At 38.7% G+C, this 15,292-nt stretch overlaps 1 protein-coding gene across 1 annotated transcript in view; it reads right to left on the bottom strand.

Moving 5' to 3' along the window:
- LOC134859111 (equilibrative nucleoside transporter 1-like) overlaps window positions 1-11,275 on the bottom strand; it is a 32,134-nt gene extending 20,859 nt beyond the window's left edge. The window contains exon 1 of the mRNA XM_063875436.1: window positions 11,111-11,275. The gene's annotated coding sequence lies outside the window, so the exon portion shown is untranslated. The remainder of the gene's footprint in view (window positions 1-11,110) is intronic.
- Window positions 11,276-15,292: the final 4,017 nt, after the last annotated feature.

The following is a 15,292-nucleotide window of genomic DNA, read 5'->3' as shown; positions in this document are numbered from 1 at the left end:
ATATGCCTAGAAACTTCTCTCTCTCTCTCTCTCTCTCTCTCTCTCTCTCTCTCTCTCTCTCTCTCTCTCTCTCTCTCTATATATATATATATATATATATATATATATATATATATATTCTCTCCATTTCTCTGACTTTTTTTCTGGCGTGTGGAGCTAAAAATTTGTCAGCAGCCTTTTAGTGCAACAGGCGAAAGCCTTGACTGGGTTTTTCCATGGAGATGAAAAATACAGAGAAAAACAGAGAGACAGTTAAATGGAGATAAGTTGAAGTTATCTACGAGACAACTTTGTCATCAGACAATAACCAACACTGTACAATTGAGATATTTAATGGAAGTTTAATAAAGATGATGAGGAGTGAACTGCAAATATTGAAAACAGTTTCAACAGGTGCATCTGTGGTAGAGGTCTTTGCCACAAACTGCTTGATATGAGGCAAATGTTCAACAATTTATATCTGCCATTTACATCAGCCCGCAAAAGCCAAAAACCGAGTATAACTGATATACAGTACGTATCATTACACAATGGGATGTGTAATATCTTTACATTGGTTTTCCTATAAATATATTTCATCTCAAGCGATTGGTGCAACTCCAAAAGCCCTTTTCATTAAAACCGTTCCTTACGTACGTACGTTTTGTAACAAACGAACTTCAATCCAAAAGCAAGTTCAAAAAGTCAAAATAGATTTTTGGTTTACATGGGACACAAATAGCAGTCTGTGTTTGTTTGACCCATGCATCGACCCTGACCGCTGACTTTGTCCCTTTTACTCTTTTGAAGCTAATACACCTGCAACCTAAAATGGTTTGGTCCTTGCAGGATTCCTGTTGGTCTGATTAAGTATCCTTCACAATACCTTAGGTTACATACACATTATTGTGGATTGCTTTTCTAGGTATAAGTACAAAAAGTGAATGGGTTTAGCCTGACCAGATATTAACCCTGTTCCCTCACAGTAGCTTAAATCACAATGTACAGAAGAGTCTAGAGGAAAGTTCAATGGCCTCCTTTATGTTGTATATTTGTATGCATTTCTATTGTCATCCAGACAATCTTCTGTAATTGAACTCCTTCACTTCCTGCTGACCTGAGACCGTTCCCTCTAATGCCATTTATAGAACACAGGTTTATGAGCAAATAAACATCAAACATGTCTAATTCAAGGACATCCTGTGAATTCTGTGGCAAAAGAGGCAAACTCGTGGAGAGGAGGAGGGCATGACATGAATGGACTGGAAGTGGCTTTCTGACCACATACTGAGATTTAAGAGGACAGCGGTAAAAAAGGAATTCCAATGGATGGTCTCTTAAAACCCTAAATGACTCAGGAGACACAGAAAAAGTCAAGTCAATCCCAATTAGGATTAAGAATGTCAAGGCTTGACCCAATTTAGGAGGATTAAAGTTTCGGGCTGAAGTGACGAAGACAGGCAAACAAAGAACTAACTTCTCAGGGAGGTCTTGGAGAGAGACATCCCTCTTCATCTCTGACCACAAATTCCCAACAGAATGCGAGCGGTATGCAAGGGTCAGGCTCCAGTATGAAATCCTTGTCACGATGGATGAACCACAAAGCTGCTATCTCACAGACAATGAATTCCTCTTAATCCAGTGGTGCATTTAAGGACAAGTGGTACATTTGAAACAGTCTATGATAGGATTCACTCCTTAAGCCCAGCAACTTCAAAATGTGCCAACAAATGCTGCTGCATGGTGGATTGCCACCGTCTCCCCCACATTACAAATATTACAACCTTCAGTCTTTACAGTCCTCCTTTATCAATGTTTGTTGTAAGCCAAATGTTGCTTAATTTTATATAAAATATGAAGCCTTATAAATTGAAGTTGAAATGTTTATTGCTCCGTGAATTATAGATTTATCACATAACCTTTTCAGGAACTTGCTTTGGTTAATACAGCTCAATAGCATGTGTTGGGATTTTGTAGGATCAACAAGGGTGATCATTCATTTGATGTAAATGAAAGAAACTGAGCAAGGCCTTGATGCAATGTTCACATCAATCATTTTGGCCAACAGTGAGAGACAAATCTTCTTCGAGTGAGAGCTCATAAAGTTGAACAATTATACAAAATTCAGATTCGGTTTTATGAAGAGGAGGATTGTGTGAGCGTGCATTCCTCTCATTTCCACATTCTTGAATTTAACATGTTTGGTAACAGTGTTGTCCTGATGAACAGGGTCAAATCCTGCTCCCTTGAGAAAGTTTGTGTTAAAGGTTAAACCCACACTTCCCCACATTGGCAGAAAACCACTGCCTTCTTTAGGGGCTGATTTGTGAGTATTTCTTATCTTCATTCCACACCCTGTGGAAGACTGAAGTGATGATGTTTTCCAATAAATATTAAAGAGATAGTTTTGAAATTCTGCAGTGGGGTTGTTTGAGGTACTTTTTTTAATAGTTTGTATATTACCTACAGTAGATGGCTTTCCCCTAGTTTGTAGAAAACAGACTGGAGTAATAAAGCAAAGCAATGTTCTGCTGTGAACAGTGGCAATATCTTATTTTTAGATGCAAAAATACAACATCAGTTTAGATGTATGGTATATTTAGAATATTTTCACTGCTTAACCTTGCTGTTAGACTGCCATTTACAACATAAAGTGAATTCATTTAATCAAGCTGCGCTCACAAACATTCGATCCATCCCTTTGAGAGGTCAGTCCAAAAGAGTTTTAAAGCAAGGCCTGATTAAAAAAACAACATATTTTTAAATCACAAGTCTTTATGTGAGTTTAACCTTGAACCACTGCACCTAACTTCAGTCACTCCCAATTATAGAGAAGAACACCACCGTTTAGGTCTGACATGTAACAGAGATGCGAAGTTACCAAAGTAGGAGGTAGGTCTGCACCCAACCCTGGATGGGAGGAGGGTCGGCATCATCGGCTTACACTGAGGCTCATGACTGTAATATAGGACTGAATGGCAAGCTTTGCATGTTTACTGTGAAATGAATACGTCTTCAATTTAAAGTTTGACAGGTTCAGGCTTTTCTTACTCCCTTAAATGGAGAATGAAAAGTAAATCAAACAGAATACACTAACTGCTAACTAACTAACTAACTAAAATCTAACTAACTAACTAACTAACTAACTAAAATCTAACTAACTAAAATCTAACTAACTAACTTACACTTTTCACATTAATATTTAGTTATGTCTACAATTTAATCTGCTCACCCCTTAAAACTGTTTCTATTGTTTTTTGCAATGAGTTGTAACAAAAAAAGGGCATAAATGACAATGAGCTTTTCAGTTAAGTCGCGGCTAAATCTATGGGCAGAATACTTTTTTGACTTAACATTGTTTTGCAAAAAAATCATGCAAGATCATTCTGGAACTGTGTGATGCAATACCAAAACCATAGACTTGCACAAACGTATTTCTCATTTTTTAAGTTTGTATTGTGCATATAACATTTACTGAAGTGTTTTTAAGCACTGTACATTTATTTTATTTTTCTAAAATGGCAGAACTGTAACTTAATTAAGTTCAGAGGAATTCCATAACATTTAGTGGATATACATAAAATAGCACATCGTGTTACACTATTGTTTATCATGGTACAATCTGTACTAACATTGCTGTTCAGGGGATTTACGTCAGTTCATTCCTTTGTTTAGCGGGCACTACATTTACAAATTACAAAACATCTACAGTTGGGTGTGTATACTATATGTGATATTGAGTGCACATGCAATCAGATGTATTTGTTTTTCCTTTGTATGCATGTACTTTATGTTCCCCACGTACGAACGTCTGTTACATCAATTCAGGAAATGTGAATTCCCTTCCGACAGTCTCAGCTGTTTAAATAATCTTCTGTAGGCTCAGTTTGTTTTTTTTGTCAGACGTCTATAGATCTCCTCTTCTATTCAGTGATTTTTTTTCAAATATCATCTTTATAAGTCCTAATCCTGACCCATCCCTTTATCTTATCAGAAGCTGTCAGCCATCCTGTTGGCCTGTTCTGATATGGAAAGCGATTTATCATGGGTAAGTGAGGGAAAAGTCTTATTTGTTTAAGATTTTGGAGTGTTGCCATTGCCATGTTTGCTGTGGTGGAGTTATGTGACGTCCATTACACATCCTGCTTGTCCATTTGAAATTCATTACTCAATTGTTCTCTCTCTTTTGTTCCATGAGACGGTATGTCTGTATTTCCCAGTCTTACTGAAACCAGCTCATTAAACCTTGATTATTTCCAAAACACTCCTCTTGTTTGCGTGACTCTCTGAACCCTGGAGGCCATCTGCTGAAACCATTAGATCATACTCAAGGTAACATTGTTAAAGAGAACTTGTACAAGAATGAAGGAGTTTGATAATACTTATTACAATTCTTGGAAGGTGGTTTTGTAACCGATGACTTCAGGATATTTATATAGACTTAACTCCAATTCTCCAATGCTTGCATTTAGGAATTTTCAAGAGGAAGGGGGATACTGTTCCTGGAAATCCTGTTTTGTGTTGAATTACTTTTCCTTGACGTGAGCACCACCAGTGAAATAGAGCAAAAAGAAAATACATCCGTAACGTTGGCAAAAAAAAAAAAAAACAGCAGCTGTGAAGTGAGTCTAACTTTAAGCTTTAGAAACATAATATAGGGATTTTTGATGGCAGTTGGCAACATGAAAAACTTTCGTTTGACAGGTGCAAGTACAGTAAAAGAAGACTGAGGGAAGTGTCAATCACTCAATGTGTGTTTACACCTTCACAGTCCTGAAAAGATGTCTTATCAGCCATTAAACAGGAAAACACCTGGTGCACTTAATTTACAATATTCTGTTTCTGAAACCCCATGTTTCTGAGATAAAGTAATTTCAATAACTGTCACTAGATCCCTTAGTTGCATGCAGCGTGCATAGTAGTCTGACACGTATATGATTGAGTGGGATGCATCTGCCATATGCGTGTCCCAACAACTGCGTGTGAAATGTGTCACTTGCCTCAATATCATTCAGCGACGGGTTCAATTTCACATGTCTGGTGTGAAAGATCCAGCAGTCCGATTGTCATATTACCATTAAAAGTAATGGATAACTAAATATTACATTTTACTGAGCTAATTTATTCAGCTCTAATTACAGGACTAAAAAACGTGTGGGGAGATATGAATACATTCATATGCACGCTCTTTTGTGTATGTTGTAAATTAAATCAGAATATGGTGCATACAAGATATATCAATACATTTGATTTTATGTTGTATTTTTATTTTAGATTTGTTTATTTAGTCATCCGATTTGTTGCCAAATTGCAATACACGTTCATATTAAGCATCAAACGAATACTTAATATACACTTTACTATAAAATATGTTTGCTTTGTTATAAATAAAGAGCTGATTTAAATTCAAATGACTCAATTTAAATCCCAGTGTTTTCACAGCCCTATTTTTAGTTGTACACTTTGTCCTCACTCAGCACCTACATTATACAACACAATGAACGGTGAAACCTCGGTTTACACACTGAGACCTGGCAGTGGTTGGTATTTCCACACAACAACAAACAAAATAGCAAAGTAGCCTAACAATACTGCAGGCAGCGGGATGTCACTTAATGTATTTCTGTGCTGTTTACGTGACACGTCTTTAATTAAGGTCATACATTCAGATTAAAGTCACACTGTGGAGACTTTAAACACAATCAACAAGTAAGGGAGTGATGTAATAGTACGGCAGACTGCATGTATATTAATATATATTTACACGTATCAATGGTTGGTGGCAGCAATGTGCAGCAAAGGGTAGCAGAAGGAGTAAGAGAAGAAAGAATGCAACGAGCTGATGCATGTAGCTTAACACTTTTTAAAAATACCTTTTGAAGTAGCAAATACAATTGATTGTTTTGTACGTCATTAAGGTTACATCAAATGCACTATACAAATTGGGGAAGACATTTTCTTTACATTGAAAAAATCCACAGGGCATCATTGAAGTCATTGCATTTAAATGTTAAAATGTTAATAATAGCTACCAAATTAGGCATATGAATTTTCTGCCCATTGATCACTTCATTTAATACCTAAAACGGTTGTTTCGAAGATGAATTCACAATGTATAAACATGGTTGAAGACATGTCTGTACATCTGAAAAGACTGACCCCAAATATTTTAACACCAAGTATTACAAATAGCAGAGCGTGAAGCCCGCCCTGCCCTCTCACAACCGGGTTGGCTGACTAAACTGAAGTGAAGTGGTGGTTGTCTACAAAAAGCAGACAACCCAAGTTGAGTAATGCCATCTGAATTGACCAAAACCCAGACAACAGAAAGTGTGTGTAAATGTGTAGGTCTGCACCCAACCCTGGATGGGAGGAGGGTCGGGATCATCGGCTTACACTGAGGCTCACGACTGTAATAGGACTGAATGGCAAGCTTTGCATGTTTACTGTGAAATGAATAAATCTTCAATTTAAAGTTTGACTCTCGCATATAAAGTAGCTCAACCAGTCTTTATACTGTTTGTTTTTCCAGTCCACTTAATTTCATTGATCCGTGTAAAGCGCTTATTAGAAAAAACGTTTTAATGAGCTCTCTGTGTTGTCTGGACTCCTTATCACACAGCATTTATCTCCCAGTAACAAAGGAAAAAACACCATCGTTTTTCTTTGGGGAAATCAACACCTATGTCAAGCTCACATAGCATTAGCATGCCAACCCAATCCTCTGCCAACAAGTGTGCTATTTGTCATAAAATCACAATAGCTTAAATCCTGATGCTGATCCTGAAATGATCCAACAAATACCCAGATCATATCCCAGAATAGTGAAGCTAAACGTTTAGCAACATCCTCACAACACAGATGTCATCAAACATGACAAGCTACAAACTTTGGCACCACAATGAGAAATATCACAGCCAGGAAAAGGAACAAGGCGTAGCTTATATTAGCTTTGTCTTATAAGGAGTAAAAAAAGATGTTGCCATGGCTCCAGCACTGGGAATAACTTTCCTGTTTTACGTCCAAAGCAAATGTTGAGTTCAGGCAACAGTATGACCTTTATGTTGTGAGGTGAGGGTGGAGGTAAGGCTGGTATGCATGGGCATGTAGCGTTACAGGCATTTAACTACCGTCACCAGGATCTTTCCTTTAATGTAACAATACCATATTCCGTGCACATGCTTTGTTAATATTGAAATTATGTTCTTTTGCTTTCATTTATTTGAGAGAAGTAGTGCCACGTATCAAGCACCGTCAATACCAATCACAGAGTTAAAAACATCTGGAAATCCATGGCATTTAACCAAACAGAAAACATAGATATTTTGTTGTTAACATCTGGAAAATGTGTTCAAGTTCAATTGAAATCCTCATGTCTCATCATATTCCCACCGAAGCCAAACAGATACCCAGCAGAGTTGTAATGACTCCTGCAAAACACATGCAGACAGAATAAAGAAGCCTATTATCTGTAAAAAATATAGAGTGACTTCGGATTTGCAGCGCTTTCATGGATACTGTATTTCAATTTCGAGTTCTTTGTTATTGTGTGTAGGTGGTTAACTTTGTAGACGCGAACAGCAATGAACATAGAGCCAGAGGCCAGAGCAGAACGATGTTCCAATGTTATTCGAAAGTTTTTAATGGCTAACATATGTTTCACAGTGATCCTAGGAGTTTCTCTGGACCAACATGGGGAGGTTATGTAATCTAAACCGAAAAAGGCTTTCTAAGACTCTTTCAATCTTTTGTAGAAACATTATGAGTTGCCCACATTCTTTTATTGTGAAATGTGCTGCTTGACTTTACATGTGATAGAAAAAAATACTATGTAAAAATGTTGTTTAAAGCCAAACTGACCTCAATTTCCCTCAACTGTGCATGTGTGCGTGTGTGCGTGTGTGTGTGTGTACAAGATGTGTGCAGTAAAAACAAACCTAAGCTTATTTACTTATGGAAACTTAATGAAGTCACATTCCAATGTCTTTGAACTAAACTGACCCTTAGCAGAACGGTCCAGAACAAATGTGTTCAAAGTTTTATATCCGAGTAATATTAATAAAAATAACACATTTTATTTATAAAGGCGCCGTTCAAGGCCGTCGGTATTACATAATATTGAGATTCAATATTTTTTCTGATAACTATAGGAGCTCTCGCAATTCAAACTACCCTGCCTCCCTCCCCTGCATCATGTGAGAGAACGTGACCTTGCAAACTGAACATCAGGACAGCAACACGCGCACACACACACACACACACACACACACACACACACACACACACACACACACACACACACACACACACACACACACACACACACACACACACACACACACACACACACACACACACACACACACACACACACACACACACACACACACACACACACAATTAGGGCTGAACCCATTGGTCGATTAGTTAGGGGACAAAATAAATGTAGCTTATTCCTATTTAGCACTCCACACAAAAAACATACAGTATGAGGGATTTTAGTTTGACGTTGTGAATTTTTCTATCCAATTCCATGTCTGTTATTTTTTTAATAACTATAAAGGCAAACCTCATGCCGGCAAAAGAGGAATCAGACAATTTCTGTATTTTTTAGGATGCATCATGAGAACCATCAGTGTTTGAATATTAAAGTTGATGTATTTGTTCAAATAGTTCAATCTGGACAAAAAGTGCTGGACCGGTCGATAACGCCATCCACAGAGCTTTGATGCTAGTATGCCAAATATTTTCTTTTTGCAGCATGTCAAATGTGAGTATTTTCATCATTGATAATTCAATGTTTGAGTTTTGGTCAAACAAGAGATGCTATTTGAAAAAATCATCTTGAGCTCTAGGAAGCGGTCCTTAATTATTTTTCCCATTTTATAGGCTGAGCAATTAATCTAATAATTCATTTTTCAATTGACACAAAATTCAACAGTCTGCAGGTTTCTACTTTCCTGCTTTTGCTGTTCCCCTCAATAAATCCCCCGGGTTCATCAGTATTCATGACGTTGTGTATCAGAGGGCGTCTGGTTGTAAACACAATGACGCTTTTCATTATCCAATCCTGGTCACACGGTTGCACTAGATTACATTTTAACGCTTTACATAGTTATGGGTTAATCACCCTGTCTGCTTTTCATAGGAATTTCTAATCATGGTGGTTTAGTTGTCTTGAGACTAAGGGTTTGGTCTGACATTATGTATTTGAGAGAGCTGTAAAAAAGGATCAGCATACTCTGGTTATGGTAAAGCCTTCAATGTCCTGCTCCAAGACATTTCACTAAGAAACATGGTGTCCAACGTCTAGTCTGTGACCTCAGTTATGGGATACATTTCATGTTCTATCCTTTTTATTTCTCAGAATAATGTTTGAGCTTCGTCGTGGCTGAGAAGTGTGTCACTAGGTCGTCAGGCGGAAAGGGTTTGGGCTTGAAATTTCAGATCGAGTCCCTGCTGTTAATTGATGTGCAAACTAAATTGCTCATGCATTGAAGCAGAAGACATTGGGACTAATCATTCTTTCAAGCCAAAGTTGCTTATTTTGTAATAAAATGGATCTGGTGTCTAATGACGTAAGATACTTTAACATACAATTGAATACAATAATACATCAGAAAGGTCTTGTTTTGAGAGTCCCAAACCCAAAATTATTTAGTTTAATATGACAAAAAACTAAACTGAAAATAAGCAAATTACAATATTTGAGAGGCTGAAAACAGCATTTTATTCCAATCTTTAAATGTTTTACCTCTAGAAACCAGTAATCAAAAGGATCACCTATTAATCTTCAAATGGTAAATGGCATTAGTGACAACAGCAGCCGGTCCTGAGCCGAGCATCTTGAACTTTCTCCTTTTTACGTGCCCAACGCTGCTCGCTGCATGTGACGACTGACATCAACACAGCAGCTTATCACTGTGAGAATAGCAGCTCCAGGACTGTTGCTAAGCAAGCAGCTTCAAAAGTTATCAAACACACTTCACAAACAGTGTATCAAGCACACTGAGGAAAATGTGTGTGTGTGCAATGAAAACACAGTTGTAAAAGTGTTTTTTGGTACAGTAGTGACTTTTAGCTCAATGGGGTCTTTTCTTGGATCTCTTTCATGCTCTCCCCCGCTGTGAGGTGTGTGAGTTTGTGTGTGTGAGGAAGATCTATATTCTCACACTCTCGCCTGCTGTGATGCCTCAACTCAGACTGTGTACAAGTCTCAACCTCTGGGCCACAACAACTTTGAGTCCAAAGCTAGTTCAGCTTTTAAATTCCTTTGCAGCTACAACAACATGCACACTGGATTACTGAGAGAGACAGAGAGAGAGAGAGAGAGAGAGAGAGAGAGAGAGAGAGAGAGAGAGATTCCTGGTCTTAATATAGAGTAGCATATCTGATATCACATATCAAGTAGAGATATCAGCAAATGCCCTTGGACTCACATCAGACACTATATATATTATATCGAAGCAAGTGCTATGGTTTGGGAAGCATGCATGTCCTGGAAAGAGGTCAGGTGCACAAAGCTGAGTACACTCAAAACCTTATGACTAACGACTCTTCCCCCTTACTGTGATGTGTAATTGATGGAGAAACATAATCTAGGGTTACCCATTAATTTCCTATGGTGGTCAAACATCATAGGTGTAACAAAGATGACTAAACCAGTACAATTCTATAAAAGTAATGTCCAGCAATTGTTCAAAAGCCTACTGTGGAGGATACCATAAGGCCTATCAATCAAATATAGAACACAGTATTTATGATTGATGAAAGTAGTAAATCGGTCAGATTTGACCCCAACACGACAATAGAGTGAATGTTACACCAACACTTTCAGGAGCTATGGGGGACATTATGCTCCTGTCACGTCCCAAATCAGCACACTGCGACCTGGTGACCATTTGACCTTGTCACCATTTCACCTGGATCACAAACAGCTGCACACAATCGCCTGAAACTGAACATCTGCATTAGCCTAGCAGCAAATAGCAACGTGCTCTTTGTTGACATGCCACACACTCTGTCTCCTCCCCCACCCCCCATGGGCTCAGTATTTTTGGCAGCCTTTGTCAGGAGTATGCACACATAGTCTATCAGCGACGCATGAGAAGCACACCCTAGTCACACTTACCCTCACACAACCGACCTGCGATGCCCTCACATTTGAGCAGCACGTAGCTTCGTAGGCAACGACGCTCATGCATTCATTCAGTCTGTTTTTTTCGCGTCTATTTCAGCAGCAAAACTCCACTAAACGTTCCGCAGTCCTGCAGCTGGCACCCGGAGAGCTGCAGGGGGAGTGGTCTCTCTGACTGGTCCAGATTCCGACAAATAGCAGGCCAGCTGGCTACTTTGGGTTTTTTACACACAAACCAGCAGCATACAATCATTTTTACACCATGAGTCAGAGCAGCCAAACACTGGGTCAGAGAGAGAGAGAGAGAGAGAGCATTTTGTGAACAGCTATTCTAACTAATACTCACTGGTTCTGTGACAACAATACCAAACACAGCTCAGGTATTGTAACATAACAGGGTCTATGATGGTATGGGACTCTGGGACTCCACCATCTGCCACAAACACCTGCATACTATCACCTACTCATACATGTATTGATGAAGCAATTGGCCCTATAATATAATTTTGAAGCACTATGTTTTGTTCTGCATGCATGTCTTCTCAGGGTGGAATGTCGGTGCATTTTAAAGTGTATCACTAAAATACATGTGCACCCTGCAAAGTCCTGCATCTGGTTGTGTTAAGGAAACAAAAACATTTTGGTTATATGTCAATATTGAAAAGATGTTATGTCTCATGACTCAATTCACTGACTTATTCAATGTTACACATTTTCCTAACCCTAACCAATGCTGAGAGCAACCATACGTAGCCAGTTGGGTCATGCACTATTTGGTATGAGCAAAAAAACACATGAAGATGTTGTCAGCAAACATGTTGCAAATATGTTCTGTATAAGCTTTTGTGAGCACTTATGTTCCTGGTTAAAATAATTTAGTATTTCACAATGTGTGATTTGTGTAACAAATGCAGTCGGTATATCTGTAAAGGATGGATGTGCAGAGGAAATGTGAGGAAACATTTGTGTTGGAAATCTTTCCTCAGCAACAACTGCAACAGCAGCACGGTCCGTCACTCTCAATGCTTTTAATAGCGGCCCACCATGTGATTTATAACTACTGGGATTAGCAATAGAAAGTAAACAATTAGGAAAATGTATCATCTGGTTTTCCTCAATATTCCTCACAAAATAAACTGTCTTTGAATTTACAGCTTCTACAACATCCTCAGATGCACTGCAAAAAATGTTTTTTAATTCTGCATAACATTAATATTACGATGAGGCTGGAAAAAAAAACCTTGATAGATAGCTTCATTATTATAAAGTGTTTTGTTTTTGCAAACTCTGGCTATCGTAAAAAATAAACAAAAATCCAAGAGGTGGTGATTCACACGTTGTATCCAGTACAGACCTTTTCTCTCTATGTTCTCTATGCATGTTCATGTGCATTAATCACTTTTCTGATAACACGTGTTGTCTTTCATTTAAATTAGTACAGGTTATAACTGATAAAACACCTTTCTTGCGACAATATTAGTGTTTGAGTATCTAACCGATACACTTTAGAGTTCATGCATCGTGTATCCTCCCATTTACTCCCACATTTATTCTTGCTTAACACCGTGCTTTTTGGTTTGCATGCTCCAATCTCTGGAGGATGTCCACCAGATGTTGGCTATCATCCTCCTCCTCCTCCTCCTCCTCCTCCTCCTCCTCCTCCTCCTCCTCAACTCATGAGGATGATCCTGTCATATCTCATCCATCTCCTTTGCAGCAGAGACTTGGATCACCTCCATCCTCAGCAGGGTGCAGATGGATCCCTCTCAAATTCTTCGGCTCCGCTGCAAAGACTTCCCTGGGTTTGTGGGTTGGTGAGTAACTGAATGACCCAGTTATGCAACTGAAGACCAGAGGAATTCCCCACGATTGCCAACCCGCTAGCAAAATTCTTTGCAACAACTTGTAAGTAATAAAATGTCACTTTTGCACACAGCCCCTCTTTCCATGTGTTAATCTCTGAGACAAAGTCTGACCCATATAAAGGAAAATCCATCCAGTCCCCTTGAGTAAGTTTCACAGAAGATTAACCTCTCACCCTTATTTTTTTTCAGTAATATATGGGCACTTTTCTCAAATAGCTACAGTCTGGGTCAAATACCACTGTGAGTACATGCTGGTGATCCTAAATCTTTAGTTGGAGTTTTGTAACCAGATTAGGGTGGTTGGTTTCAGGTTTGAAGATAACTGAGGCCTCATTAGCCCTTTAGCTCTAAAATCTAATACCTGAATCCCCTGAAGCAGCTTCCTAAACACAGAGATTCCTGAAAGAGCTCCTGTTTTGTGGGAGATTTTCAGGCCACCTGGGAACTTTCCAAGTTGAACTTTTTTGTTGTTACCTTTATGGTACATTAATCACACAAAAGTAATGGATGAGTGGCTCTTAACCAGGTGACTGTGTGAATGTAGCTTCTGCTTCTCTATAAAAGTGAGAGGTAATATTTAAGCTTTGGACAAACACTAGGAGCATTAGGTTGAGAGCCTTGCAGTAGAAGTTGAATTGGATAACAGATCGCCTTGAAAACATCTTCACTTGGCTGCCCTTGAACAGAATTCAAGATCTGATTGAGCAAGATGTGCAAAATGTCAGGATAACAGTGTTGCACAGTGACTTACTTCAACATTCTGTTTAGACACTTAAGTTATGTGATTTAAAAAGGGAAAAACCTGCAATTTTATAAAACAATCATCACCTCAAGTAAAGAAAACTAGTAGTTTGTGTAACTTGTGATGAGCCCTTTCTGACTTGCTGGATAGATGGATGAATAAAGACTCTTACATCTCCCCCTAGTGGTAAACCATGTTCATCATAGACCAGAAACAGACTTACTGTTAAGAGAATGTAATTCCTGAAGAAATTGCGCTGTGAATGCTAAATGCTTAAAGGCTGAACTGCAATGCTGTCTATAATGTGTAAGAAGAAAGTGAAGCAGCAGACACACACACACACACACACACACACACACACACACACACACACACACACACACACACACACACACACACACACACACACACACACACACACACACACACACACACACACAGAACCTGACTGATAATCAGCATGACCAATACATCAGCTAGTATTTGCCCATCACTGATAAATCGCAAATATATTGGTTGATAGGAAACAACGACATGATATGGTACCGATTTGTGGCCAATGTGATTACCCATAAATACTTTGCTTCTCATGGTAAACACTGATGAGATAAGGAATCATTTCACTCCTCCTTTTTTCCTCTCTCTATGGTTGAGTTAGACAATCCCTAAAGTATTGTTAGAAGTTTATCACAGCCAATGGCATTACAATCACCACTATGAGTCACAGTTAAAGCACACTGGCTCAACCATGTCCTAGATCCCTGAAGTTATTCCTCTCTTAACCCAACGTGCCGTCAGATACGGCCAGCTGGCATGAGATGCGTGGTGTTGAAATGCTGCCCACCACACGCACGCACACACACACACACACACACACACACACACACACACACACACACACACACACACACACACACACACACACACACACACACACACACACACACACACAGGCAGGCAGAAATAATATTTTCACTGAAAGCTTCTTCCGTACTCTCCAGATGGGATAACATGCAACTATGTGTCTGGGAGATACAGTGTGTGATTTGTTGCCCACATTACATCTACAGTTCGCATACTGTCTGATGTTTTTGTATTGTTAGTTTGAGCTGTTAATGCGGAACTGCAGTTCAGCCCAAACAATGTGTATCTCAAATTGACTTTCAAATTAAAGCAATTTCATTTCACTGCATTCTTCCTTAATCTGTGTCACAAACCTGTTCACGAAGCTGCTTCTGTTCTTACAGTTCTTATATAAATACAGATATTTTTCTATACCTTTCTATAACTATACGTTTTTTGTAGAAAAACAACAATATTTCATTTTCTTACATGGTGACGGTGTGCCTTCATTTCCTTTAATCGCAACCCTCTTCCTTCCTAGCATTCTGTGTACACATCATAGCATTTTATAAGGAATGTAGTGACATTTATATGATTTTGTTTTCGTTATCTTTTGTATCAGACTCTCTATGTGTCCTGCATTCAATAATGGGATAGTCCCATGCTGTGTCTTCATACAGTGCAAGTCCAACAAATGAAATGCTTTTCACAAACCCTGAACACAAC

Source organism: Eleginops maclovinus, chromosome 22 (assembly GCF_036324505.1).
Source record: "Eleginops maclovinus isolate JMC-PN-2008 ecotype Puerto Natales chromosome 22, JC_Emac_rtc_rv5, whole genome shotgun sequence".
Classification (NCBI taxonomy): Eukaryota; Metazoa; Chordata; class Actinopteri; order Perciformes; family Eleginopidae; genus Eleginops; species Eleginops maclovinus.
Note: the sequence above shows the minus strand (reverse complement) of the source record. Positions and strands in the feature narration are given on the sequence as shown.